We start from the raw sequence: 6000 nt of genomic DNA on the forward strand, positions 1-6000 counted from the left end.
TATCATGTCCGCTGCCCCCCAACCATCTCTTGTATCATGTCCGCTGCCCCCCAACCATCTCTTGTATCATGTCCGCAGCGCCTAATCATCTTTTGTATCATGTCCGCAGCCCCTAACCTTCTCTTGTATCATGCCCGCAGTGTCTAACCATCTCTTGTATCATATCCACAATCTCCAGTTATTTCCCATATCATCGTCCACAATCTCTAGCCATCTCTTGTATCATGTCCACAATCTCTGACCATCTCTTGTCTTGTATCATACCCACAGTCTCTAACTACCTCCGTGATCATTAGGGATGATTGAACGGTTCGGGTCGACCATTGGTTCGACCCGAACATTAAATGTTCGAAATTCGGCCGAATTTCGAACTTTTTGCTGAAAAAGTTCGGAATTCGGCAACCAGAACTGACCAAAATGCAATGGGACAAGAACTGGGCTTTAAAAGCCCGTGATTGGACCATAACCATCAGTAAAAGCCAATTGAGGGGGCAGGAGAATGCTAGGAATGTGATTGGAGTGACTAGGGGGTCCAGAGGCCAATCATTAGTGAATACGCCCCCCAGTATATAAGATAGCCCCGCCAAATCTCTAGCATTGTAATACAGGGATGTGGAAGAGAGTGGAAGCAGTTCTGTTACTTCTGCTTCAAAAGTCTCATTTAGCAATTATTAGTGTGAGGAAAGGGATATCTAGTGTAGTTAGGGTACTATTTTCCACTATAGTTAGATTTAATAATCTAGTTTCTGTAGGGAAAGTGTTAAGTGTCAGGGGACCGTAGTGTAGTGTAGGGTTAACTGACTCTGACTGCTATGGCAGGGTGACAAAACCCTTCCATGTCAGGGTGACCGCTATAAAGAAAAGATCGTTTCTCTTAGAACTGCTATAGAACATGATAGTGGCTTCGCCCCTGTCACACCCGGCTTTTTGTTTCAGGCGTTTTATTGGGCTTTTTTGTGGACGTGTTTGGAGGCAGGCATGACATCAGAACTTCTGTTTATGGGTATATATACACACACACATGTATGTATATATACACATACACATATATAGGTGTGAAAGTAGCAGAACCCTATGCTTGCGCTAATGAAATAATTAACATGCATATGGTTTCTCTCCTATCACACCTATATGTGTGTATGTGTATAAATACATATAAGTGTGTGTGTATATATACCCCTATACAGAAGTTCAGACGTTATGCCTGCCTCCAAAGACCGCCAAAAAATGCCCCAAAAAAAACGCCTGCAACAACACACCTGGGCGTTTTTGTAACAGGCGTTTTTTTGGGCATTTTTTGGGCGTCTTTGGAGGCAGGCATAACATCAGAACTTCTGTGTAGGGGTATATATATACACACACACACATGTATGTATATATACACATACACATATATAGGTGTGAAAATAGCAGAACCCTATGCTTGCGCTAATGAAATAATTAACATGCATATGGCTTCGCTCCTATCACACCTATATGTGTGTATGTGTATAAATACATATAAGTGTGTGTGTATATATATCCCTATACAGAAGTTCAGATGTTATGCCTGCCTCCAAAGACCCCAAAAAAATGCCAAAAAAAAACGCCTGCAACAACACACCTGGGCGTTTTTTTAGCAGGCGTTTTTTTGGGCGTCTTTGGAGGCAGGCATAACATCTGAACTTCTGTATAGGGGTATATATACACACACACTTATATGTATTTATACACATACACACATATAGGTGTGATAGGAGCGAAGCCATATGCATGTTAATTATTTCATTAGCGCAAACATAGAGTTCTGCTATTTTCACACCTATATATGTGTATGTGTATATATACTTGCATGTGTGTGTGTATATATACCCCTACACAGAAGTTCAGATGTCATGCCTGCCTCCAAACACGTCCACAAAAAAGCCCTATAAACGCCTGCAACAAAAAGCCGGGTGTAAAAGTAGCGAAGCCACTAACCTGCTCTATATTAATTCAAATACAAACAAACTTTTTTTTTCTGGTTCTGGACATGCTACGGAGCTGAAACTTCACAGGTACACTTTTTAGACACCCAGACACTAAATCCAAAGAAATCTAATTTTTTTTTTTCAATAATTTTTTCAATAATTGGCTCTCTATCAAAAATTACAATTTTTAAGAACTTTTTTTTGTGTGATTAATAGTCCCTGGGGCATGGCCCAGAACCCTATGCACTTTTTAGGGGCATTTATTGAGTTTTAGGGCTTCAAAATTGTGTTTTTTGATTACCGAAGTTCGGGTCCCATTGATTTCAATGGGGTTCTGAAATCCGGGCCAAACTTTCGGGAAGTTCGGGTGTTCTGGTCGAACCGAACTTTTGAAAAGTTCGATCATCCCTAATGATCATGTCTGCAATCATTGAACATCTCTTGTATCATGTCTGCAATCTGTGACCATCTCTTGTCTTGTATCATGTCTGCAGTCTCTGAGCAGGAGCCTGGAGAGGAGTCAAAACCAGAAGCCCCGCTGGGACAGGGGTCATGGGAGGAGTCAGACGTGTGTGGACTGCGGCGAGAAGAAAATAGTATGAAACTGGAGCCACCAAGCTGGTGATCGGAGAGGACTGTCTGAGTGAGCACTGCATGGTGCACCTGAGAGGATGTCAGTGACAACGCTGCAAGGTCAATCAACCAGTCTGAGAGTGGTCACTGATGTAAGGAGGGAGTGAATACAGTCAGGTAAGGGAGATAGTGATATAAAGGTTCCCCCTTAAATCAGTGTCCTCAGAGTTCCCCTTTACATCAGAGCCTGCAAGATTCCCCCTTACTGTGCAAGGGGGAACAATGTGGACCCTGCTGTAAAGGGGAACTCTGATGTAAAAGGCATTGCTGCAGACCCTGATGTAAGTGTAAAGAGAAATGCTATGGACTTGCTATGACTTGCTATGGCTATATCAGAGTTCCTTTGCAGGGAGTCCCCCTTACATCATGATCTGCAGTGTTCTGCTTTACACCAGAGTTCCTCTTGCACTGTAAGGGGGAATCCTGCAGACTCTGATGTAAGGGGGAACTCTGTGCTGGGTTATATTAACCTGACCTTCATGTAAATGGAGAAATATGGTTTCTGACTTTCGTTATAACTTAAACACATTGCTTACTGCACTACTTATATGTTTATAGCCTAAATGTTTATATTTGTAATGTTTTGCACAGGGGTCGAGTCCTGCAGGAACGCATGGGAACGTCGTTCCCGCACTATTTCCACAGCAGGAACGCCGTTCCCATTGCTCCAGTCCTCCTGCAGGACCAGGGCAACCAGAAGAGAGAACAGTGCAGGCAGCCGCAGCGTCTCCCCGCTCGCGCCACCTCTACAAACAGGCCGTTGTTGAAACTTTCGGCAGGACACCGGCAGAGGGGGCGTGCACAGCGGCATGATGTCACGCCAGCAGAGGGAGAGAGCGCAGCAAACACCACCAGCCCATCACAGGACCAGCCCAGGCCTAGAGCGCGCGTGGAATGGACAGGCGTGGGCGTGGCCTGACTGGAGTGGAGTGAGTTGATCGGTGAGGCGGCGAGGCAAGGTGAAGGCAGCTGCCAGCATATCCAGAAGAAAACTGAAGCACAGCAGTCAGAGGAGCAGGCCGGTTTTGGAAGTGGCACTGTGACAGCCTGCCTGGGGCTGGGAGGTGAGTCACTGAAACAGTGAGTCCACAGTCCACTCACTGCACATACTGTCCCTCGCACTGTAAAATTCTGTCAGCATGTCAGCCACATTGTCATTTTCAGGGGTGTGTGACTCACACACCCCTGAAAATGACAATGTGGCTGACATGCTGACGGAATTTTACAGTGTGAGGGTGGTATGAGAGGCAAATGTGCAGTGAGTGGATTGTGGACTCACTACCAGAAGAAAACTGCAGCAGTCAGAGGAGCAGGCCGGTTTTACAAGTGGCACTGTGGGAGCCTGCCTGGGAGGTGAGTCACTGGAGCAGTGCAGTGAGTCCACAATCCACTCACTGCATATTTGCCTCTCATACCACCCTCACACTGTAAAATTCTGTCAGCATATCAGCCACAATGTCATTTTCAGGGGTGTATGACTCACACACCCCTAAAAATGACAATGTGGCTGACATCATGCTGACAGAATTACTGCTCCACTTACCTTACCTGCCACTTATAAAATCGAGGCCCCCGGGCCCCTCCACTGATGCTGTCTGCACACACTCTGGGCCTTCAAATGCATAAACATGAAATATTTGTGAATCGTGACTGATGCCCTTTGTCAGGAATATTTCATGTTTATGTGTTTATTTGGCCAATTTGTCACGAATGTTTCATGTTTTTGCATTTGAAGGCCCAGAGCGTGTGGACGACATCAGTGGAGTCACCGGTAAGGCGAGGCAGCAGCACGCAGCAGAGGAGCCAGACACAGCCAGCACACAAGGAGCAGGCCCGGGGACATCGGTTTTAGAGGTGCCAGGTAAGTGGAGCAATGTGTCCACTGCACATTTGCATTCTCGTGCCACCCTCACACCCCTGGAAATGACAATGTGGACTGACACGCTGACAGAATGTTACAGTTGAACATGGCAAACATGTATAATACATCTCAGTAAGTTTGCTATGTCCAGCTGTAACATTCTGTCAGCGCGTCAGTCCACATTGTCATGTAACGTTTATGCTTTTAATATCCATTGTTTCTTGACAATGGGAATCAAATGCATAAACATGAAATATTCCAGACAATTGTCATCAGTCATGAATATTTTCATGAATATATCATAATAAATGTTGCATTGTATTTTCTGTGAAATATAGGAGCGTAATTTTTTTTTTTTTTTTGGGGGGGGGCGCTGGTGGATCTTGGGTGAGTTCCCACACTTTTTTCCCCAGGACTTGACCCCTGGTTTTGCACTTAAAACAGCCATTTTAGGTACTTTTTTGAAGTTTCAGTAAAAATGGTGGCTCTGTCTGTAAATTTCATGATTTTTGTCAGTAAAAAATTACTGCTGTTTGTAAATTTTAGTTGTCCTGTAAGTGAATTTTACTTCGGGGAGTCGGCAACACTGACCAAGGCAGGAGCCTATGGTGCTGCATCAGTTTCTCCTGTGAAAGCAGGAAGTAAGGGGAGCAATGCTGGATCCAGGGACAGAGCTGGAGTGGTGACATGGAGCCCGGTAAGTGTTTAGGGATAGAGGTAGGGGATGGAAGGACAGGTAGTGGGGCATTTTTTACCTTAATGCAGAGAATGCATTAAGGTAAAAAATAATTACGCTTTAATACCACTTTAGGCTGGTCATATAAATATATTCCTCATAAATTGATTGAAATGTGTTCTAAGGGAGTACCTTTCAACACACCTAGCTCAAAAAAGTACATTTTTCAGTCAATTTATGTCCAAGGAGCAAGGCAGAAAATTATTGGGCAAACAGTGCCTGCATCCTATCAGCTCGACCATGGCTAGTAAAGCCTAGAGCAGTTCCGTCACCTATAGGCTTCAATGGCCCTTCCATTGTAGGTGATCCTTCCTCTCCCCTGCAGCCACACTGGCTGACACAGGGGAGCCTGATTACATGACCAGATAGGAAGAGCGTGAAAACAGGTAAGTATATACTGTACATCTTTCTTACAGGTTAGTTATTATAGCTGTTGGGTGGAGATGCCAGTTTTAAGGATAATTAGGTGTACCCTGGAATTCTACTTTAATAACTCCCCTTTTCTTGATTATTAGAGGAAAAATAGAAAGACCTTTCTTCCAATGTGGATAATATTTCTTAGGAAGGAGTAGATTCCTGCCCTGATTCTTTAGCCTCTTAAATGGCTTGAAAATAGTTAGGCAAAATAAGAAAAAACAAAACAAAAAGACAACCCTTTTTTGTCCTGTTCCTGAGACTTTTGGTCCTGGCTGCTGTAGAAATATTGGTGCCTTCCTGTACCATAGAAGATCCTTGTTTATGAAGTGAAGCTTACATTTCAGCAGTATAGTACTGCATGACATTTCCTACAACCTTCAGATTTGGGGGAAACAATTTACCTT

The sequence above is a fragment of the Pelophylax lessonae genome (genome assembly GCF_965119305.1).
Source record: "Pelophylax lessonae genome assembly, chromosome: 4".
Taxonomy (NCBI): domain Eukaryota; kingdom Metazoa; phylum Chordata; class Amphibia; order Anura; family Ranidae; genus Pelophylax; species Pelophylax lessonae.